The following is a 24,770-nucleotide window of genomic DNA, read 5'->3' on the forward strand; positions in this document are numbered from 1 at the left end:
GGTAGTTTATTTTGTTCTGCTGTGTCCTCTATACACAGACACAATGAGAACACGCTGCTCCATTGCTGGGTGAACATGTGAAATACACACACACACACACACACACACACACACAGGCTCGGAGTCTTGAGGGAGAGGATTCCCCCATCCAAGTGTCAGCATTTTCCGCCTCTTCCTGGATAGTACAAAGATCAGACACGGCGTACAGTAGGCAGGGAGTCCTCTCTATGTCATGTATGTGTGTGTGTTGGGGGGGAGGCCGCTTCTCAGAGGGTGTGATCTGACTGGAGTTTCTCCAGCTCTGTGAGTCAAACCTGCTAATCTCCTCTCAGCCTCTCACCAAACATGCAGACACTATTGTTACGCTGCTAAAGTTTCACTTCCTGGCTCAGCTGGGTTCTTTTTTTTTTGCATTAATACTTTTATTCGCTGCCCCCTTGTTTCTGCCCGTGTTTGGTCTTTTTATCTTTCTTTTGTTGTTTTGTTGCCACATCCTGTGTGCAGGGAGAGAGAAGAAGACGGAGAAGAGTTGCAGAGAAGGGAGGCCGGGGGTGCTGAGCGGCCAGGTAAGCGGGGTGGACGGGGTGACAGAATTGTTGTGGCCTAAAATGATACATTTGTGCCCTGTGACAGATGGGGCGTCGCTGAGTTCTCCCGGCAGAGCAGTTGTGTCTAATAATTGTGCCCTCTTTGCAGTCGTTTAGTTTTATATGGCCATTCATAAGACTGGTCCTGTCACTTGAATGGCAGCATGTCAATCCTTGCTGTTGATTTCTTTCACGATGTGTATGCTGATGGATTTGTAATTGCACGCACACACACACACACACATAGGGAGGGATGTAGGTTTATTTAAAGCTGAAGTAAAACAAAATGAGCTGAATTCAAATAAAAAAAGACCCCTGCAATGCATTGCAAGGGTTAACTGCTCGATAAATGCACCCACACTCTTACATGAAAAATGCGCGTTTATTAATTGTTTTGCATCCGTCCTGCAGAGCATTGCAACAGCCATGGGTGCATCACGGGGTGCAATGCACCGGCTCCTGCAGACTCTTCATCTAGCCCCCAAGGTCTGTACAGTCCTACCATTATAGGGCTCCAGGATGTAATCGATGGACTACAAGTGAGGTGACGTAGGTGAGATCCCTCTGCCGCCGCGGGCGGATTGAAGTTGTAGTCTGCGCTGGCCGCTTTCTCCAGTGTAGCCCCAACGCTAGACAAGACGATTTGGCTTGTTGCGAATGGGGGATAGTTCACAGCACTGCGTTTTGGTGGTGTGCCCTGAAAAAAGCACTGCATGCAGTACTTTTTTCTTCTTCACTGCAGCGAGGTGCGATGCGCTACAACTGCATTGCACCAAAATGAGCCCATAGAACTTATTGAATGGCATTTCAATAAAGTTCTAGCAAAGAAAAGGTGAATTGTGATGCACATCATGCATTCATAGGGATCTGTGAATGGATGATGTGGCTGTTTGGGCGGAGCCATATGCATCTGCTTCAGATTCCCGCGAGAAGCTGCACTACAATGTACCAGTGCTGGTGTGCATTCCCAGACACCATGCTGATGTGGTTATCCGCGCTGTTTACCTTTTTGTTTTTTGGTGAGAACTTTATTGAAATGTCACAAGTGACGTTTCATTAAAGAAGAACTCCGGGCACATTTTTATTAACCCTTGCAGTGAGGCTACCCCCACACTGCAAGGGTTAACTGCTCGTTTTGGTCTAGGAAGGAAAATAAAATAAGTTATACTCACCCCATTCTTGGAGCCGGCTTGTTCTTAGATTGGACCCTGGAGCCTCTCTCCCCTCTACGCTGCATCTATCTAAGGCCTGTGAGTCATCACATTGTTTACAAAGTGTATAGGACATGAGGGCGCTGAGAGGCATACCATCACTGCAGTGCAGAAGGAGACAGGCAGGAGGAAGCGCTGTCACAGCCAGCCAGCTCAGAGGATTGGGTGAGTATAATTTTGTTATTTCGCTCCCTAGACCAAAACAAGCACTTAACCCTTGCAGTGTGGGGGTAGCCCCACTGCAAGGGTTAATAAAAATAACGCCTAGAGTTCTACTTTAAAAGAGAACTATGGGGTAAGTGTTTTTCCCCATAGTTCTCTTTAGGGTCACGGGAGGACATATACTAGCGTCCTCCCGTAACCCAAAGCTCAACATATCGCGAGCTACAGCTCGCGATATACTGAGAACGTCGCAGCCGGGACGGATCCCGACAATGCTGTCGAGATCCACCCAGCTGCGTGAGTGACAGCTGGCTCTGCCTGTCTAGAGGCAGAGCCAGCTGTACCCGCCCCCTCCCCCGTCCGTTCCTCCAGTCAGCTCTGGAGGATCGGAGGAGGGAAATTCCTGCGGGGAGCAATGACTGACAGTCACTGCTCTCTGCAGGGAGATGATCGAGAAGTGAGCGAGCAGAATTAAATAGCAAGCTCTGTTGTCCTTGAACAAAGAAGAAAAGACTCACTGATATCTGCATGAGAACAATGATGTATTTAAAGCTATAGTTTATTCCTGCTTATACTTTGCATTCCCTCATATGTTATAACATTTCCGGTTTTCATTACATACCATATGTGATGTAATCAATGGGTCTCTGTCCTTCTCTATGCAATACAGGCAGATCATTGCTGGTGGGAGGGGCCAGCAGGGTGCTGTACAGTAAACTCCCAGTTATCCGACACCTACAGGGATTGGTAGATGCTGGATAACTGTAGTTTTTGGTTGCTTGAGAGTTAATAGTAACTTTCAAGCAACCCCCATCCATCCCCCCCGACCGCGCAGGACCTCACCACAACGCCCCTCTTTCCAACCCCCTCATTTGCTGGCTAGATTCTGCAGGTGAGTGGAAAAAGCGGGCAGTAGGTGGGAGCAATAGCCAGACTGCTATTGGCTATTTCAAATTGCAATAGCCAATAGCAGGGTGCTATTGCAGCTGCCCACTGAGCAGAGGAGCGGACCTAAGAGAGAAAGTTCTCTCTCAGATCTGCTCCTCTGCTCAGTGGACAGGTGAGTTGTGGTATAATATACGCCTGCATCCTTTTATTACATCCGATTATATACAATAAAATGCTCGGCATTTCAGGGTGCAATAGTGTTGCATAAAGTGTAATATACATAAAGTGTAGACGGAAAAAAAGCAAGCACCGCGATCGCACTGTGCGATTTAACCCGGAGTTGTTAGAATAGAGCAAAATCGAATGTTGTTAGTGTCATTTCTCTTCTGGTCAAGTGTTCTTCAATAGTTTCATTAAGGGCTTATTCACAACGAAAGAGTGTGCGTTCCAGAGCGGTAGCTGCTGAAACGCACCGCGATCGCTGAGAAACTTCCCCCCGCGTTTTGGCGTGGGAGGGGGCGTGGCAGTGCATTGAATGCAATAGGGCAAGCCCTATTTTTTGCATTTGCAGTGGAACAAAACGCTGGCAAAGTTTTTCCAGGCGTCTGATCACACTGCGGGCGGGGGCGTGAAGCGGTGCCATTGAATACAATGCACCACCACGCCCCCTCCCGCCCCAAAACGCAAGGGGAAGTTTCTCAGCGATCGCGGTGCGTTCCAGCAGCTACCGCTCTGGAGCACACACGCTTTCGGTGTGAATAAGGCCTCATACAGAACAGAGTGAATGGGGACGATAGCGCATAATGACCTCCAGATGGAGCTGAGGATCATAGGAAATAAATACATGTTAGGAATGAGATACAATTCAAGAAAATGCTGGAGGAAAAGATCATGTAAATGTAACCATTGCTATCTCTGTCTTATCAATAGTTACATTTATAGTATATACAGGGACTTCTGCGCTCGATTAATCGAAGAAAACTGGGCGTTTCTCCTTACAGCTGCTCACTTAAATTGGCTGCATGAGCCTGCATTAATATCATTCAAACATGTGAAGCGGCGCTATCACCCAACAAGTAAACAAATATGTGCAAATAACAAATATTGTAGTGAACAATACTATTGTGAGAGAAAAGAAAAAATAAAAAAAAATGTGTATATATAATATTTTTCACATATTTTCCAAATGACTCCAAATGACTAATAAAGTAGCAAACGTCCTGTGTCAGTGTGTAAAACACATAATTGGAAAAAAGTGTCCAAAGAAAAAGTGTTTTATTCTTTCTTTGTGCGTCACTCTGCCCACTCTTGTCATTTCTTGTGTGTATTTTTTGCTGAAGTGCTCATAAAAAAACCACACCAGTGTTCTTATAAATAAGCCTCTCCCCTCCGTGTTCAGACCCTTGGGTCTCAAAGCACTTCTTATAGGGTAAAACTCCTTCCTCACATTATTTGAAGCTGTCATCTACCTTCCTTCAGATGAGACCAATCCTGATCTTAACGTTTTTCTCCTCTACCGACAGCCCAACTTCATCTCAAAAAGATCTCTTAAAGACAGAAGTGGAAATCATAGCGCACCCCGTATCCATAAAAAGATTTTATTAAGAAAAATACACTCACATAAAAACGAATAAAATCGCGTATCAGATTCACATTCCTGGATGTCAGATCTGTCCTCCTCTTTTCTCCAGGCGTTCTGACGTCACTGACTCAGCTTCTACGCATTACGTCTAATTGACTTCATCAGGAAGCTAGAGTCAGTGAGTTCATCAAGCTCATATATACAAGCACTCTATTAACCCTTACTATGATAACTATCTTAAACCATTGAAATCTATGATCTTCACGTTCATACAATTCAGTTACATTTATATGTTCATCACCTCCAGCGGTCTCTTGAATTGTATCTCATTACTAACGTATTTGTTTCCCTATGATCCTCAGCTTCATCCAGTGAGCATAATGCGGTATTTTCCCCTATGTACTTTGTTCTGTATAAATATACTTATTGAAGAACATTCCACCAGGAGAGAAATCACACTGAGAACATTTGTTTTTGCCCCATTCTCACAACAGCTTACTAACTCGCACAGAACAAATTTACATGCAGTTTCGCTGGACAGATAAGCTATGTACATTTTTATACATAGACACTATAGTACATATTGTGCAAAAGGGCTCAGTTGTGAATCTGATTTTCCTTTGTAGGTTATGAGCATAAAACCTAATTTTCCTTCTGCGACAGAATGTGCAATACTAAATAAATTAAACATTTCCAACCCAGATGATTGCCTTTTAATGGACTGTGGTTGGTACCACTTAGAAACATGTTGAAATCACTATTATCAGATGATGTAATGCAAGTCAGTATCTAAATGCTTCCTCACGCCTTATGTTTACAGGGAAGGGGGGGGAGGCGCAACCCAAATAAAATGGGAATGTGGTATGCAAAAGACGAAGCTATGGTCTACATAAATTGTCGTGCACTTCAAAGCTGAGTGATTGTGTGTATTAAGCAGTTCAGTTTAATATGGTTTTTTTTTCCAACGAGCACCAGAAAGCAGTTTTTTGCATGGTATTTGCTCTAATGTGAGTGCAAGAGATCCCATGCAGGTAGAGAACCCCGAAAAGAGAAGTATGGCCATACCTTTCTTTTAATATACTTCTCTTTTCAATCACAGGAGTACATTTACTAATGTCCTCCTGTGACCGACGGTCAGTCGACTGCGGCCTAATGCCTGCTGTTCCTCAGTCTAGAGCAGCGTTTCCCAAATTTATTTAGGTCACGGCACCTTATAAAAGTATGCATAATCTCGAGGTACCTCAGTTTAAAATGGATCCCCTCCTAAATCTCTACCAGACCCTTATCCCAGATAGGGATCTGGTATAGATTTTAAGGGGCACCTCGCGTAAAAACACACACAAAATTTGGGTCCCCTTTTTCACATTAGGAGCCTCAGTCCCCCCATTCACATCATGGGCCTACCATCACATCAGACGCCTCAGTCCCCCCATCATCAAAGTCCTACCATCACACCAGGAGCCTCAGTCCCCCCTTCACATTAAAGTCTTGCCATCACATCAGAAGCCTCAGTCCCCCCTTCACATCAAAGTCTTGCCATCATATCAGAAGCCTCAGTCCACCCTTCACATCAGAGTCCTACCGTCACATCAGAAGCCCCAGTCCCCCCTTCAGATCAAAGTCCTAACATCACATCAGAAGTTTCAGTCCGCCCTTCACATCAGGGTCCTTCTGTCACATCAGAAGCCTAAGTCCTCCTTCACACCAGGGTCCTACCATCACATCAGAAGCCTCAGTCCCTCCTTCACATCAAGGTCCTACCATCACATCAGAAGCCTCAGTCCCTCCTTCACATCAAGGTCCTACCATCACATCAGAAGCCTCAGTCCCTCCTTCACATCAAGGTCCTACCATCACATCAGAAGCCTCAGTCCCCCCTTCACATCTATGTCCTACCATCACATCAGAAGCCTCAGTCCCCCCTTCACATTAAAGTCTTATCATCACATCAGAAGCCTCAGTCCCCCCTCCACATCAAAGCCCTGCCATCACATCAGGAGCCTCAGCCTCCCCTTCACATCAATGTCCTACCATCACACCAGGAGCCGCAGCTGCAGCAGCATGGGAGACCTGGACAGAGAGGCAAACCTTTGCCTTTTGTGAACCCACCCAACCTGGATAAGCGTTAATCATGTCCATGGGGCTGATGGCCGGCCTGCCTGCACTATGAAAAGGCATGGCGCTGTGTGAAAAATTTGAGGCACTCCTGAGGGAGCTAAAAGGCACCCTGGTTGAGAAAGGCTGGTATAGAGGGATCCCTAGAATATTGTCTGGATCCACCTCAGCTGCCCAATTGACTGTTGGCCGCCTGTGCCTTGGCCTGTAGCTCCAGTATGGAATCTCTGTGTGGGGAAGGGGGACAATGACTGACAGTTACTGCTCTGCACTAGAATCAAAGCCAACTGATCATGTAACCACGGATCAGTTGGCTCTCGATTTTACACATTTACACCTAAACGACAGCGTATTTAAGAGCATTTTTGCGGTGCACGATTTTGCGCGCATCTTCTCGAGCGTATTAAGTTGAGCATTTTTGTGAGCAGACTGTGACATATTGATGTAAATGGGAAATGCGCATAAAACACGCACAAAATAATTGTGCCGCCCGTTTCTTATTGAGTCTATGGGGACAAATCATGCTGATCTGGCACAAAAAAAAAATAAGCTCCTATACTTTTTCCAGCTTGTTCGGCTAATCTTTAGGCTCGCTCGGCCGACAGGAAGCCTTCGGTTCAGCCGAATTGAAGGGCTGCTCTATGGGCTATTCACTATAGCTTGTACAGCAGCTGAGGCACACAGCTGGGCCGAACGCATATGCTTTGGCTCGTCAAGGCCGAAGACACAGCCAAAGCAGGGAGAACGGTCTGCTGAAGCAGGTCCCCCTCCTGGAAAAACAGTCTCCCAATGCCGAGGGCATGTGGCCTGGTATGGCACAGGGAGGGGGGCACTTGCTTGCCCCCTCCTTTCCTCTCCTGCCAGGCCAGTGTCTGAATTAAGGGTCTGGTATGAAATGTTATGTCTGGTATGAAATTTTAGGGGGGAACCTACGGTTTTCCTACCTGACCTAATGGGTCTGGTTTGGGAAGGTGACCCCACAATGTTTGTTTTTGTTTACATGTCATTTGTCATTCTGCACGGCAGCATTCGGCTATTCACTCTCTGCTGTTTGGCCCTTATGAGAATATGGGTCGAACAACAGAGACTCAATTGAGAAACGTTCACCTCAGCAAATGCAGATGTTGGATCAGCTGAGGCGAATGGATTCTTCCCTTCGATTTGTTCGGCTGAACCGAAGGGAAGTGAAGGGAGCTGATGTATGGCTAAAAATAGGCTTCAGCTCCCTTCACTTCGGCTCGGTTATTCACTTGGCTGCCTTCGGCAGGTTAGTGAATAACCCCCAAGTTTTACTCTCCCCATAAACATAAATGTATGTCTATCAATGTATGTCTATCATATGTGTGCAGTTGCTCTTTACTTGCTTGTTAACTCTGGAATCACATTGCATGGCTGAGCTTTTCATTGTATTAGATGGTTTCATTGCTCGGGTCTTATTACTTTATTCTATGTTAATGAGGGATATTCCTTTTCAGGACTGGTAGTACCTTGTGAAATCCTGGCAAATTGTTGGGTAGATTGGGAATGATAAAATGTGTTTCAGTCGTATTCTTGTGTCTGCATTTACTTTTATTATCTCGGTAAGTGTGAGAGATCACTTGACAATCACATTGCAGGGCTAGACTTTAATTGCATAACCTCTTCAGAAGCAGATTCACCCATTGCTGTTCTGTTATTACTCCGGCAAATGCTAATGAGACTTTTTCTCTCGGGAGTGAGTCTGTAGCTTGTGAAACAATCAGAAATTGTTTAGTAGACAGATTTTTTTTATTGCAAGATGGTGATTTTGCAGAATTGCTGTTTGTGTTCACTGGATACTGTTGGGTGATTAAAGACAAATGCCAGTGAGACATCAAAGCTGAACTCCAGGCTTACCTTCAGTCTTGCGCAATTGTACAGGCTCCTCTCCTGTGCTGGAATTTCTTATTCTGATTTCACGGGACACTGTGAGCTTCACTCTCACAGGAGCACAGAGACCCACTGATGACAACACCGGGCCAAAAACAAGGTATGTAATGAAAAGAGATCATTTTGATTTAAAAAAGTAATTAGAATGTTGATGAGAGGGAAAATAAGGAACAAGGAAAGGGAAAATAAGCAAGTTAAACTTTAGCTTAAATGCAGTTATATATTCTTTAAAGAATGTATATATATTTTTTAATGCAACTCACTTATGTACATGAATTTGTGTTATCAGACTTCTGTAATTCCCTATACACAAATATTCACAAAGGCACAGGGAGGGTCAGCACTAGGAGTCACGCAGCATACCTCCCATCTGTCCCTCATTTGGAGGGGCTGTCACACTTTTGAAACAAGCATGACAGTTCCAGTCGTCTACAGGTTATAAGTATGCTCTCAAACAAGATGTGCTGCATCTGCAGTGTCGATCCGGGATCTGGATTTTCAAGACTAGCTGAATGAAATTACAAATCCTTTGGCATGTAAAACAGCTTGCTATATACTGTATACTATGGTCCTGAGCAGGCAGTACCCACCCTGTTCTCAGGCTTTGCAAAGCAGAGGATATTGATGATTGGCAGCACAATCTATATATAATACTGTTGATGTTGCTTCTGCAGGACCAAAAAATGGACCTCTGGTGAGAGCTGAAAATGATACTTTAACATCGATCAGTGCACACAAATACTAGTAGCTAAATACCAGACTTATACTTAATACCCAGCAGAGGACCGTTGCTATTGACACTCCTGGAAATGTCCATTTAACTGCAAATTTTTCTGGATTAGAGCAGCATTTGGAGGTGCAGGCAGCAGGAAAGGTATTTGCAGACTTCTTTTACAGGTATAGATTCATTTCCAATGTTTAGTATAGTGGCAGGGTCATTTTAAGGGAGCAGAGAGGGCAAGGTAGTAGGAGTCTTTATTTTGAGTATAGGTCTACTTTGAGGTACAGTGCTCCATAAGGACTCTGTATTACAAATACTCTATGACAGTGGTGTACAACTTTCTTAAGGGGCCTGACATCACCAAAGGACTGTGCAAAATATTCAATAAATGTAATGACTGTGAATATGCTATAAGAGATGGTCAGAGACTGCAAACATGTTAGACATTATTGGAGACTGGGGACATGCTATAGAGGTTCTTGGAGACTGAGGACATGCTATAGAAGTTGATGGACACTGGGGACATGCTGTAGAGCAGGGGTGCCCATTAGGTAGATCGTGATCTACCAGTAGCTCTCAAAGCTGATGCTGGTAGATCAGGAAGGGTGTGAATGGTGGCCCCTTTATTCCGTTTTGGTATACTGTATTTATTTAGCTGTGCACACATGATTACCTATTAGCCTGAGTCTGCTGAGCCAAGCTCCCTGACACCTTTCTGGTGGATTCTGGTGGTCGAAGTGCTATGTATTACATCAAAGAATATTAGTTTACGCAGCCTGTTGCACTGCACTGTTTGCAAAATACAGCAAAGTGAGCCAGGAGTGAGAGTGGGGAAAGACAGCCAGGAGAGAGCGAGGAAAGACAGCCAGGAGAGAGCGAGGAAAGACAGCCATGAGAGAGCGAGGAAAGACAGCCAGGAGAGAGCGAGGAAAGACAGACAGAAGAGAGAGGAGAGACAGGTCAGGAGGATGAGCAAGGAGAGACAGCCAGGAGAGCGAGGAGAGACAGCCAGGACCGAGAGAGAGCAAAGGAGGTTTTTTTTTCCGTTGGTAGATCTCATGTAGCTCGTCATTTGAAAAGTAGATCTCAAAAATTGTGGGCACCCCTGCTGTAGAGGGAAGAGCGAGGAAAGACAGCCATGAGAGAGCGAGGAAAGACAGCCAGGAGAGAGCGAGGAAAGACAGACAGAAGAGAGAGGAGAGACAGGTCAGGAGGATGAGCAAGGAGAGACAGCCAGGAGAGCGAGGAGAGACAGCCAGGACCGAGAGAGAGCAAAGGAGGTTTTTTTTTCCGTTGGTAGATCTCATGTAGCTCGTCATTTGAAAAGTAGATCTCAAAAATTGTGGGCACCCCTGCTGTAGAGGGTGGTGGAGACTGGGGACATGCTAAAGAAGTTGTTGCAGACTGGGGGCATGCTACAGAAGTTGTTGCAGACTGGGGGCATGCTTTAGAAGTTGTTGGAGACTGGGGGCATGCTTTAGAAGTTGTTGTAGACTGGGGGCATGCTTTAGAAGTTGTTGGAGACTGGGGGCATGCTTTAGAAGTTGTTGGAGACTGGGGGCATGCTTTAGAAGTTGTTGGAGACTGGGGGCATGCCTTAGAAGTTGTTGGAGACTGGGGGCATGCTATATAAGTTGTTGCAGACTGGAGACCTGCTAAAAAGAAACATAAAAAGAGATGGATAGCGCAGAAAAAGTAATATAGCGTGCATGAAATAAACCAGCCCATTTAACTACTAATATATTTTTACTATGATAATATTTTTTCTACACTGTCTTGTGTAAATCACCCAGGTGAAGAAAACACAGACTACAGTTTGCAGGGGCCCAGAGGGCCACATAATGAATGCCGAATGGCCTCTTGCAGCACTTGGGCCATTGGTTGGACACCAGGGCTCTAGGATAATAGGCATTATATTTGTGTAAACATTCATGTTGCTTGCTCATTATCACATTAAAGGCAGCATCACAGATGTGTATTTATAATAATGTAAACTGTTTTCCTGAGCAACTCCAATTACCATTCAGCTCTTAATAGCTAAATTAGATGAAACAGATAAGTTGTTCCTACGAGCTACAGGTAGAATAGCACAGCCTCCAAGTATTATAAACATTATCTAAAAAGCAAATAGGGAGAACATCTGTCATCAGATGAGTACAAACAAGAAAAGCTGCATGTAATATCAGCAACAATGTTTAATGATCAGGAACTGCAACTTATCTGACATAACATATTACACTAAAATCATGTCTAAAAACAGCACCGTTTAAACAGTTTTTTATGTGCAAGCCCAACTCAGGTTATTCCAACCTTTTCTTAGAATCGTCACTTATGTAAGGGAATGGAAGTTAAAACATGTTTTACAAGCAGACCGTCATGCAGTTGCCTGGAATGGTACTGTGATATGTACAGTGTACTCTAGGTTCAATAAGGGAGATAACTTGAAGGCTCATTTAGACATCATACATATTAGAATCCCGATCTCTTGTTAATCGCAATGTAAACTATTGTACATGTCAAGATTACATGTGGCATAATCTCAAGATAATAGAAAGAAATGTCAACACTGGGTGGGGATGATAAACATACCTGAAGTAGATTCAGTGATAAGCAGGAACCCTGGAACACAGCCACTCTTGCGTGTCAATTGGCTGGACACGTTTACAGTTTACAGGATGAAATAACATTACAGCTCCAAAATATCAACTGTTTAGTCACCAAAGATAGAAGAGACTCTATCGCTAAAGCAGGGGTGCCCATTAGGTAGATCGTGATCTACCAGTAGCTCTCAAAGCTGATGCTGGTAGATCACGAAGGGTGTGAATGGCGGCCTCTTTATTCCATTTTGGTATATTTATTTAGCTGTGCATACATGATTACCTATTAGCCTGAGTCTGCTGAGCCAAGCTCCCTGACACATTTCTGGTGGTTGAAGTGCTATGTATTACATCAAAGAATATTAGTTTATACAGCCTGTTACAAAATACAGCAAGGTGACCCAGGAGAGAGAGAGAGCAGGGAGAGACAGCCAGGAGAGACAGCCAGGAGAGAGAGGAGAGACAGCCAGGAGAGAGAGCAAGGAGAGACAGCCAGGAGAGAGAGCAAGGAGAGACAACCAGGAGAGAGAGCAAGGAGAGACAGCCAGGAGAGAGAGCAAGGAGAGACAGCCAGTAGAGAGAGTGAGGGAGGTTTTTTTTTCGTTGGTAGATCTCATGTAGCTTGTCATTTGAAAAGTAGATCTTAACACAAAAATTGTGGGCACCCCTGCGCTAAAGTAAGAAAAAACACTTACACTCTTAGTAGTGTTTAGCAGTGGTTTGTGTATATTAATACCTGACAGTATTATTACTGAAGAGTATGTTTCCCAGAACATGCACTAAAGTAAATGTTGGGGTTACCTAGCCCTAATAAATCAGGGTTAATCTAGTTAAAGGTTAATTGGTTTATTGCATTTGGGGGTATGGTACAGGTCCTTTAGTTGAAAACATAGTCCAATAAATTCAAGCAATGCAAGAGTTTCACACACTGATTACCGTAGTCAGGCCATGTTATGGTAAGAGTAACTTCCAAGCACCAGGAATGCATGTCGTTACACATGGAGTTTTTCAGAAGTCAGAACTTATGAACTGCATACTTGTTTAAAGTCTGTATCTCAGAAAGTATTGTAGCTATTGCATCACCATGACAGCCAGATACTATATTTTGTATGATAAGCCGTGACGTTTATTACTGAAGTTCTGACATTGACTTAATTCCTGGTGTTCAGGTCTTTCCAGTTTGGAGGCTGTAAATTCCACTTTGTAGTATTGCAGCCACTTTTATTTCATAGTTACATAGTATTTGAGGTTGAATAAAGACATTAGTCCATCAAGTCCAACCTATTAGGATCTCATTCTAGGAGTACCTGTACCCCTGTATATTACGGTCCCTTAAGAAATCGTCCAAAAGTTTCTTGAACAATTCCACATTCTTTGCTGAAATCACTGTCTGTGGCAGTGAGTTCCAGACCCTAACTGATCTTACTGTGAAGAACCCCCTTCGCCCCTTGTGCTGGAATTTTTTTTCCACCAATTTTAGGTGGTGGCCTCTAGTTTTTGTAATGGAGTTAATTTTAAACAGTTTATCGCTAATGTTGCTGCCACCATTGAACATTTTGTACATGGAGATCATATCCCCCCTCAATCTCCTCACCTCCAATGTGAACATGTTTAAATTTAGTAGCCTTGTCTCGTAGCTCTGGTCCTCCATACCCCTAATTAGTTTGGTTGCCCTCCGCTGGACTTTTTCCAACTCAAGGACATCTTTTCTTAGTACTGGTGACCAGAACTGGACTGAACTGCATACTTGTTTAAAGGAGAACTATGAGATGAGTGATTTCCACTCAAAGTCTGTATCTCAGAAAGTATTGTAGCTATTGCATCAGCATGACAGCCAGATACTATATTTTGCCTGCCTCTGTTCAGGGGTTGAAATCTTTGTCACCATCCTCTATAACTCCAGCAGATAACTACGGCGGAGCATGCACTACAGTAAATGTTGGGTTACCTAGACCTAATAAATCAGGGTTAATGTAGTTAAAGGTTAATTGGTTTATTGCATTTGGGGGTATGGTACAGGTCCTTTAGTTGAAGACATAGTCCAATAAATGCAAGCAGTGCAGCAGATTTACATATTGATTTTTCCCTGTCTTTTGCTGCCTATGTTCAGGGGTTGAGATCTTTGTCACCATCCTCTGTAACTCCAGCAGATAACTATGGCGGAGGTTACCTGAAATATATACTGCTGGGGTAATGGTTAGATAGCTAATAGTTTACAGAACCCAATGATGAAATCACAGTGCTGTGTTTGAATTGACAGATATTAGATTCCTTAGATTATGCTACTGCTGCTTCCTGACCTGTGACACACTCCTTAACCAGTTGACATCCGCGGTGTTAAACCCCCTTCCCATCCAGGCCATTTTTATTGCATTGTTATTGCTATTATATAGGGGGATAACAACCCCCTATATAATAGCAAAGGCACACTGACAGGTCCTCTTTATGGAGATATTAGGGGTCTCTAGGACCCCTAATATCACCTATGGACCCCAAAAGAAGCTGATAAAGCAGAGATCTGCTTTATCAGCTTCTTCTCTCTCCAGATGACTGACAGGTGAATGCGGAAGTGATGTAACACACATCACTTCTGCATTCACAGCCCGGACGGGGATCAGCAAGGAGCTGATCTCCCGTCCGTGAAATGAATGCTGTCCGTGTTAAGAAATATGGTGAAGAATATTGGACCTAATCAATGATATTCAGTAGACTAGTTTTCAAAAGTTGTCATAGGCTACATTGTTGAATCTATAGATCAAGTTCCTGTAGGGTCCTACACTCAGTATTGTAGCTATTTTGACTGTCAATTGCTGCCTCTGAAGTCATAGGTGTGTTCCCATGGCCACTGGCGGCAATAACATTTCAGAGGGCAAATTAAACATTACCTTTAAAAAAAAAGTGTCATACATTCGGTGAAGCCAGTTTTTAGAGACCCAGGACAAGTTAATGGTTTGGACAAAAACCTGAGGATAAAAAAAAAAAAAGCTGTGTTGGATACCCAAAACATGTTGATGACAGGTGATTGGCTAGTCCTTCACAAAAAAGTTCAAGTACCCTGAACACAAACAAAATGTGTACTTTAAGGCCCCGTTCACATATAGCGAATTGTCGCGCGATTTCCGCCGCGATATCGCGCATTTTTGCCGCGCGATATCGCGAGAAGTCGCCGGCCAATGTTATTCAATGGAGCTGTCTTAACTCCATGTCGCGGTCGCAAGTCGCTTCTACCGGACCCTTTTTTCTGCGGATTTTGCGCGATTTTGCTTTTTTTCTATGGAGCCCGACGGGGAAGGTCGCGCTACGGTCGCTGGATCGTCGCTGGAACGTCGCCCCGAAAGTCGCGCTATCCTGGCCGTGCGGATCCGCTGCAAAAGGTATGTCGCTAGGTGTGAATGGGGTCTAATACATAATGAATCTCTGTTGCCAAGTTGCACAAACAAGGAACTAGATCCTTAATACTCTTTTCCAGAAACAGTGTTATATTGTATTCAACGAGGACTGGAACAAGATGTATTCTTTGGCAAGTTGAAGACCTAAATGTTAACTTTATCTATACTAAACAATGTAAAATGATCTTGCCCTTGTTCTACACACATTTCAGTGGTCTCCCTTTAAACTACTGAAGTTACTACTGTAAGATTTTGCCCCACAAGTCAATGCTTTTTTTTGGTTGTCCATGCATATGCCAACAAAATTATTGAGATTCATTCCTAACGGTGGCCACATAGGGGCCTGCATGATTGGATATAAACATAATCAAATCTAAGGTAAATCTAATTTGTCTTTGGAGACACCTCTAGTCTTACATCCTGAGAAGGTAACTTTGAAAATAGGCATCAGGTTTCAGCTTAAGGTACTGTCCTCATTTTACCCGAGTCAATTACTATGCTTGCCCACTATTGCCAGAGATCCAGAAGAGTTCAGGAATTCAAAATTCATGTGTGTTATTCCAACAAGAAATAGAAAAGGTCAAAAGGTGTTGGAACCTTACTGTAGTAAAATGTATTACTTCATGTATTACAAATTGTACAAGAAGAACACATTATTTAAATCGGGAATCATTCTGCAGATTTCATGAACAGAAGTTTGGTCTTCCGTGTCTACATTCTCTATAGTTGAACCATAGGCATTGTACAATTGGATGAGGTGTTGCATGATTGAATAATTCATCCAATCAAAGAACGCCCAGTATTCATTGAGAAAAATACTATGCTTACACTAAATGGCCAGTGTGCTAAGCAAGCAACCCACTGTATTTTAAGAGCATAAGGGATATGGCTCAGCACAATGGCCATTCCTATACCCAGAATATGCTTTAATATACTATACTAGCTGCGACTACTTCAGTGTATTACAGAATCTCCATGGCCCTGCTAGTAATCATTCATATACACTTTCTTTGTGCAAAGCTGGAGTGAGTATGTGTACATTTTTTAACTTGGAGGTCAGCTTTAAGCATATTAAAGCTGTAATTGCATTATGCAGTTTGTCATGACAATATGTCAATGCTGATAGGGTCAAATATTTTGAAGGATATACAGTAATCAGACAGCTGCTATGTTTGAGGGTTCTTTACAGTAAGAGCGGTTAAGGTCTGGAACTCACTGCCATCGGCAGTGATTTCAGCCAAGAGTGTAGATTTGTTCAAGAAACTTTTGGACAATTTCTTAAGGGACCGTAATATCCAGGGATACCAGTATCCCTAAGAATGAGATGATGCGTGGACCTATATGGGTTGGACTTGATGGACGTATGTCTTTATTCAACCCCAAATACTATGTAACTATGTTTTGCGCGTTTTATTTGCAGTTCAGTGTTCTCCTCAGAATATGACTGCAGGGCCTACTGTTGACAATGAAATGAACATATGTTCAGTGGAACACAGAAAGGTATATGACACTTTAAAGAAGCTCTATCTAACCAACATTTTATTAAAATGACTTGCAATGGGAGAGCAAGTCATGTGAAAACTTAGGCTGGCCATACATCTCCACTATTCAGATCATTTCGCAAGAATAGTTTAAGATTTGAGCACTTCCAGGTTCATACTATCTGTACACTCTGCTCTTTCAATCCTGATGCAGGGGGTAGATGTCAAGGGTAGTGGTGGCACCTGTAGAAGTGATCAGTTGGGAGGAAAAATGTTAATAAACTCCTATCTACGACAACGCTAGGAGGTTGTTTAAAGACAGTGGCTGGGAATTTATCAAAACTGGAGCAAACAGAATCTGGAGCAGTTGCCCATGGCAACCAATCAGCATCTGTCTCTTCAGTTTGCTCAGGTAAGATTTGAAAATGAAAGAGAGAAAAAGGATTGTCTGCCATGCAAATCTTCTCCAGATTTTGTCTGCTCCAGTTTTGATAAATTCCCCCCAATGAACAGTCTGTACTTACCTTCTCTACACTCCCCTGCTGCTCTAATCCTGTCAGATTTCCTGAAAATTGTGATGCAAGTTTTAAGTCTCTGAAGTTGAAATTATACTTCTAAACATGTAAATGATCACATTTATGTGTGTGTTACATCAAAATATTGCTTCCCTTCAAAGAATACAACATACACTAAAGCCCCTTAATACTAAAAACTAGGCAAGTGGTACAGTGGACAGTCATGAAAACATAACGGTTTGACTGTTAAAGGTCATTGTTTCTATAACTGTGTCATAATTAATATAACTCCTTTGAGATAACTATGCTGGAAAAATGGATTCCTGTGAAATGAACCATTGTGCTCCATGCTAATAATAGGCTGTTGGAAGATGCATTGGTGTTTCTGTTGCCCATTCTGTTGCCAGCGAAACGTGTCTGCTCTACAGATGAACAGTTTGATTGAGATTTACATAGATGTATTGTCCATATGTAATGTTTTTATTCTGTCTTGGCTGACACTCATTTGTTTGAAAACTTAATGGGAACCGTTGCTAACTGCCAGGTACTATTCAAATTAAATGGAGCCATATGAAATCACTAATGCAATATGCAGAAAGCTCTGCCAGTAAGCAGAATTGAGTCAGACTGGGTCTCTCCATAGTCTTATCTCTCTGGTTTAATTTGGCTCAGCACTACTGACAAACGTGCATCTTTGTTTATTGCAAGGAAGGGTCTTACTCTCACTTTTGTTCTCTTTTTTTTTTATTAACCTGTCTCTTGAAGCAGGTTGGTTTTGGACACCTAGTGCCGTTAAAGCCCAACTTCAGGGTAACTTAAAGTTTGCCTTGCAGGGGAGCTGCCTTGCACTGCAAGGGTAAACTGCTTCTTTATACCTAGGGGACAGGAAAAAGCTGTGTTTACTTACCCAATCCCCACTGTCCCAGTGAACAGCAGTCCGCTCTTCGTCCCTTCCGCACTGTCAGTGTTTATAGACTGTACCTCGGCATGCTCACATACAATGCAGGGATATAGAGTTTGCATTGAACTTAATGCAATTGGCCGCATGGGAATACAATGCACATCAATGCCTGTGGTCCGGTCCGAAAAATAGGGCTTGCAGCATTTTTTCGGACCAGACCGCAGGCATTGATGTGCCTTGCGCTCCTGTGCGACCGATCGCATCGCGGCCAGAGGGCGTGGCTACGATGCCATTCACTTCAATGGACTGTCACGCCCCCTCCCGCCCCACAACAAACTGAGCCGGCTGCAATGCGATAGCTTTGCTGGCAACAGAATGGGCAAAAAAAACACCAATCCATCTTCCAACAGCCTATTATTAGCATGGAGCACAATGGTTCATTTCCCAGGAATCCATTTTTCCAGCATAGTTATCTCACAGGAGTTATATTTTATAGTAATTATCACACAGTTACATAGTTAGTCAGGTTGAAAAAAGTCCATCGAGTTCAACCTATAGAGATACGGAGAAAAAAAAAAAAGAAGAAAAGCCTAAACAGAATGCTATGCACACAGCTACCCCCTGTTGATCCAGAGGAAAGCAAAAAAAACCCTAGCATGGTTCAATTTGCCCCAAAAGGGGAAAAGGGGGAAAAAATTCCTTCCTGATCCCATAAGGCAATCGGATATTGCCTGGATCAACAATCTCTGATGCCTAATATACCTATAAGAACTCAATATCCAGTAATATTCTGTGCATTTAAGAATACATCCAGATGTTTTTTTAAAACAATTAACGGAGCTAGCTAGAACTAGGTCCTGGGGGAGTCTATTCCACATTTTCACAGCTCTAACTGTGAAGAATCCTTTCCGTATGCAAAGGTTAAACCTCTTTTCCTCCAGACCCAAAGAGTGCCCCCCTTGTCCTTTGCAGTGACCTTAACGTTATAGAAACAATGACCTTTAACAGTCAAACCGTTATGTTTTCATGACTGTCCACTGTACCACTTGCCTAGTTTTCAGTATTAAGGGGGTTTAATGTACGTTGTATTCTTGAAAGGGAAGCAATATTTGTTTGTACCTTTCCTGAACACACACTTAAATGTGATAATTTACATGTTTAGAAGTATAATTTCAACTTCAGAGCAATAAAACTTGCATCACAATTTTCAGGAAATCTGGCAGAGGATTAGAGCAGCAGGGGAGTGTAGAGAAGGTAAGTACAGACTGCTCATTGTCTTTAAACAACCTCCTGGCGTTATCGTTGATAGGAGTTTATTAACCTTTTTCCTCCCGACTGATCACTTCTACAGGTGCCACCTCCCTTCTGACATCTACCTCCTGCATCAGGATTGAAAGAGCAGAGTGTACAAATAGTATGAACCTGGAAGTGCTCAATTCTTGAGAAAAAATGTAAGGAAATACCTTCCTGAGCATTGTATATTTGTTTGATCTGGATTCATTATTGAAAAAAAAAGTTTAATTGGAAGAAGCAACAAATATCTTACAGGGAATTTATAGCCAGAATGGATAATATCATGCTAAATGAACGTCTGACAAGCATACTGGTTGATAGACAACCTGGGTTTCTCCAGGTATGGATACCATGGATACAACTCCAACACCCCTACATGGCCTAATCTAGTCTCTGTGGCATATGAGGACGTCCCATCAAACTTGTGAGGCTGTTAACCTCCGGAGGGCTTAATACGACTGCCTTCATACTGTTTTATGCTCCTTATGGAGTGGAACCGAAGTAGCGAGATCCACCCCCTTTTTCTATCCTATATCTTATCTGAACCTATTCTGACTCTCTCTCCCCCCCCCCTTTTCCTTCTTTTTCTCTCTCTGGGACTATGTGTTATTATGTTTTTCAACCCACACTAATATGGAACTTTGTATTTTTGAGAGGACATTGGTAATCTTACATTGCAGTTGTTTCCAACCTGATTCTACTAGATTGTCCATAATAGTCCTCTCTCTTAAGATATATCACAGGACCACATGTAGTATTCTCTGTTACATCTGCCGACCACATGTATTTGCAGTGATGTTTGTAATACATGGTCCCGTTGTTATGACTGCTGATCTATGTTTGTATATTTACTATTGAAAAAATCTAATAAAAACTTTGAAATAGAAAAAAAAAGTTTAAGTAAGAGTTTAAAGGAGAACTATGAGATGAGTGATTTCCACTCACCTCATAGTTCTAAGCCGACCTGTGACAATGAGACTGTCACAGGTCGGCTCAGTAGATCGGGAGGTGAGAGAACACATACCGGGTTCCCTCACCTCTCGATCCTGTCACGGCTCTCTGCCGTGACAGGGGGAGGGGCTGGATTCCCCTCTCCCCGCTCCGATCTGCCAGCGCTGACTGGCGGAACGGACGGGGGAGGGGGCGGGTACAGCTGGCTCTGCCTCTAGATAGGCAGAGCCAGCTGTCACTCACGCAGCTGGGCGGATCCCGTCATCTAAGTCGGGATCTGCTCCAGGTGTGGCGTCTCAGTATACCGCGAGCTGTAGCTCGTTTTATATTGAGCTTAGGGTAACGGGAGGACGCTAGTTTGTGTCCTCCCGTTACCCCAAGAAGAACTATGGGGAAAAACACTGAACCCATAGTTCTCCTTTAAGGGCTTGTTCACACCATTTTCTGGTCCAGATCTGGTGTAGATCTGCAGACGCTGTGCAGTGCGTTTTTGACATGTTTTTGACGTGTTTGTACTGCGTTCCGGATGCGTTCCAGTTCCTTTTTTATTTTTTTGTGGAGTGGGGCTGTCAGCTGTTAAGTGCAGTGCGTTTTCAGCGCGTTTTCATTGCGTTTTTGACGCGTTCGTGCACGTTCCAGACCGGAGAAAATATGACATGCAGTATTTTTTTTGTCCCGAACGGAACGGACTGCGCTGGTTAGAACTGGAGCCCATAAAACTCATACAGGGTTATTCACAAAAGGGTGAAGAGTTAGGAGAAGGCAGGGGAAGGAAACAATCTAGGCCAAAACAGCTGAATTGGAAAAATTATCCAATTCAGCTCACTTTCCAGTTCAGCTATGTTGTCCTAGATTGTTCACTTCTCCTGCCTTCTCCAAACTCTTCCTTTTTCTGAATAACCCTGATAGGGATACATTGGGATGCATTTTTAGTGCAGGAGCAAACTGTTCTGGTCCGAACAGAATCCGGATACTAATACTACTTTAAGACTGCATCGTTTTTATTTCCTCAAGATATAACAAAATATTGGTACTTGTGTATGAGGGGGTCAATGTCAGATGATCAAACAGTCACTTGGACAACATACATCACCACAAAGTCATTTCCTGCTGCTGAAGACAATGCAACTTAATTTTGTCATTTACAGATAAGACTCTTGTAGATGTCGTACTTTAGTTGTAGAATGGTTGAAGATCAGCACTACAGTCCTTTTATAAATGTTGGTTTCTAGATATATAATACCAAGAAATTAGCTATTACCCTCAGGATGCCACTTGTTAAACAAATATTACAGGAAATGGTTGTCATTAAGAAACCAGATGGAGACATTCATTTACACGTGAGAAAGCTATGCTTGTTTTATTATTGTTTTATTATTGTTTTATTATTATTATTATTATTGTTGTTATTGTGATAGCTACTTCTACTACTGTGTATATGTGCCTGCATAGTTTGCTTCACTTTTTAGAATCCGGGTGAATCAAAAATAAAGATTTAAAGATTAACATAATGTAAACCCAGTCAGAGGGAAATCAGAAAAACGACAAATAAAACAAATGCTCACATTTACAAAGAACTGGCTAAGCAGGGCCGTAGCGAGGGCGAGACGACTGAGGTTTTTGCCTCAGGCGCAGGTGCTGGGGGGGGGGAGTGGTTCACTTCTCATTGGATCACCGCTGCATACAGATGGGGAGAGCAGCGGGGATCCAGAGGAAAAGCTGCAGGCTGTGCTCTGTGCGTGGCTGAGTGGCGGAGGATCGGTACATATAATTGATATGTACCGATCCTCTATGCAGAGCAAACACTGGAGCATTCAACTGATTGAGTGTTTGTAAATAACGTCCCCAGTTATGAATAAACAGGATGTGCTTTACATTACTTCCTGTTCATTCATGACTTTCTGAGTGGGTAGCGGCACACTGTACAGAGGATTCTCCCCATTCAGAAACTGGTTGATAGTAAATATTTTCTGAATGAATGGGAAGCCTCTATACTTTATTCAGCATAAAGATCAGAGGACAATAAAATAGTCTGTGGCAGTGAATTGACTATAGAAAGGTGCAGAGAAATCCTGGAGACAGGACTGAGACTGAGAGGTAGTAATAAGAGATCCTTAAAGTTGAAGCTCATTAGGAGTATTGATGAGCCTGGGTTCAGCAAAGCCTGCTCAAAACTGTGACAGACACTGCCCCCTCCCAACCAGCCACAACTGATTGTGCCCCTAGGGGAAAGTAGCAGCCATTGTTCTGAGCAAGCTAATGCGGCCTTAGGCAAACTTGTTTCACACCAAGACCAGGCTCATCTCTAATTAGGAATTGGGAAGGATCCAATAGGTTATTAGGAGAAAAGTTACAAAATTGTACATTTAATCAAGGATCATATAAAACCAACAATGTGCAACCAAGCCTGCTCACATGAATGGACTGCTGGCCAGATATTGAGTACAAAAAGAGTCAAAAAGAGCACCTTTTAACATACTAATAACCACTTCCAAACTTATGGTTGGTTTCAAAATGCATTGTTGAGAGGCAAGTGCTACTGGTCCAGCAATTTCATGTGCAGATTCTAGTTTTTAAAACCTAAAATGTTTTTGGTTACTTCCTCTTTTAATGAAATCCACAGTAACTGGTATGACAGACAACCAGACGTTGTGTATTTGCAGTCTTCACAAAAGTAATATACTTCACCATTGCGAGAATTAAAATGCACCTCTGCCAAGAGTAAGGCCATTACAGTATTTACATGTTCTCAGCAAACAGTAAAATAGCTTGAAAACAAGCCATTATTGACCTCTGTAGCTGCAGGCATTGTGGGGTAAATAATCCTCACAATTACAACAGAAACTCTCAGATTCAGTTGGTTTCTGGCAGCTTAAAGCCGAACTTAAATTAATTTAAAGACTTGGAGCAGGAAGGATTTGTGTTGCAGAAAAGACATTACTAATGTCTCTTCTACAATAATGGCCACTTACCTTCCTCCTTGCAAGATGCTTTAGAACAAAGGTCTTCAACTCTGGATCTCCAGTTACAAGGCTCTGACAGCCACAGGCATGACTCCCAGAGGCATGCTGGGATTTGTAGTTAAGGCACAGCTGGAGGGCCAGAATTACCCACCCCTGCTTTAGAAAGTACATTGTCCTGCCCATGTGCCAATAAATTATTACTGTGCACATATGGTGGAGTTACACCATCTCGTCCCAGTTTTGAAGACCCCGAACGCTGAAGAAGCTTTGGAGAAGATGTTGATACCTGCCTGTGAGGGAACATGTGGGCATTGCATCTCCGGAGGGGAGGGGAGTATTGAAAAGTTTAATTCCATTTTAAGGGGCAATGAGCTTTTGTTTGCTTGAAAACTGCTTTTCTCAACACACAGGTCTGAGAGAATACAAATGCAGCCAAAGCAGGTCAAATCCAGGTCAACCTGTTATTAATTCTGAAGGATTTCAGAACTGTCTCAGATGGCCCTGCATATGCTTATCAAAGCCTGTTGACACAAGCCCTACCAGAACCTGCTTTTTGCTTACATTGGAAGGCTGGCAGGTTGTCAAGGTCCTGCTGACAGGGAACATTTGTTTACTCTACGGTCCCAGAAAAAGATACACGGCTACAGATTGAGGTTGGAAGAGATTTAACCTTAGTATGACGAAGGGGTTATTTACTGTTAGAGCAGTAAAATGGTGGAACTCCCTCTCTTGGGGATTGGTAATAGCAGTGGCGTCACAAGGGGGGTGCAGGGGGTGCGTCCGCACCCGAGTGTCACCATTGCAGGGGTGACACCAAAATGACTGACAGTCATTTTGGTGTCACCCCCCTCTAAAAAGTCGAGCCCTCAGTCATGGACCGAGAGCCCGACAGCTGCATGAGAGAGGAGGGGACCCGGCGGCATACCCAATCCTGCCGGGTGAATGTCCCCTCCTCTTCTAAGATGGCCGTCGGCAGGCATCAATCAGACAGTCGCGCATGCGCGAGGTGACGTCACTCGCAGGCGCGATGGCGAAACTGCGGGGGTGTCACCCGGTCTCCAGACCTGACCTCGGGACGCCCCTGGGTCAAACAACTTTTAGATGTGTTTCTCAGGGAGCACAGTATACAGGTCTATGGGGATTATTAGACACAACGCACACACACACCCACACGTGGTTTGACCTGTGTCTTTACTCAGCTTTCTTAACTATGTACTTTAACTATGTAGTCTGCTTTGAAATTTGAAGATGAATTTGTCCACAGTGCCTGCAGCTACAGGGGTATTGTTTTTACTGCCTGCTAAGAATATATAAATACTTTAATCTTTGACCAATTTAGTTGCGCTGGAAAAACTATGTGAAAACACCAGCTGTGATCAATGTGAGCAATTATGTTGCGCTTGGTAGTGAGCAATGTTCTTACTGTGTCAAAATTCTTTATATTTCTCTCTCTCCTCCAAACGGTCAGCACACGGTTCTGATGCCGGTGTCAAACGCCCTCCAGGA

General features: G+C 43.3%; 1 protein-coding gene across 1 annotated transcript in view; it reads left to right on the forward strand.

Annotated features, from left to right (window-relative positions):
- The first annotated feature begins 310 nt into the window (after nucleotides 1–310).
- Nucleotides 311–24,770, forward strand: part of DGKA (diacylglycerol kinase alpha) — a 148,889-nt gene continuing 124,429 nt past the window's right edge. Inside the window, exon 1 of the mRNA XM_018560793.1 lies at nucleotides 311–566. The gene's annotated coding sequence lies outside the window, so the exon portion shown is untranslated. The remainder of the gene's footprint in view (nucleotides 567–24,770) is intronic.

This window comes from Nanorana parkeri, unplaced genomic scaffold (assembly GCF_000935625.1).
Source record: "Nanorana parkeri isolate BGI_ZX_2015 unplaced genomic scaffold, ASM93562v1 scaffold478, whole genome shotgun sequence".
Taxonomy (NCBI): Eukaryota; Metazoa; Chordata; class Amphibia; order Anura; family Dicroglossidae; genus Nanorana; species Nanorana parkeri.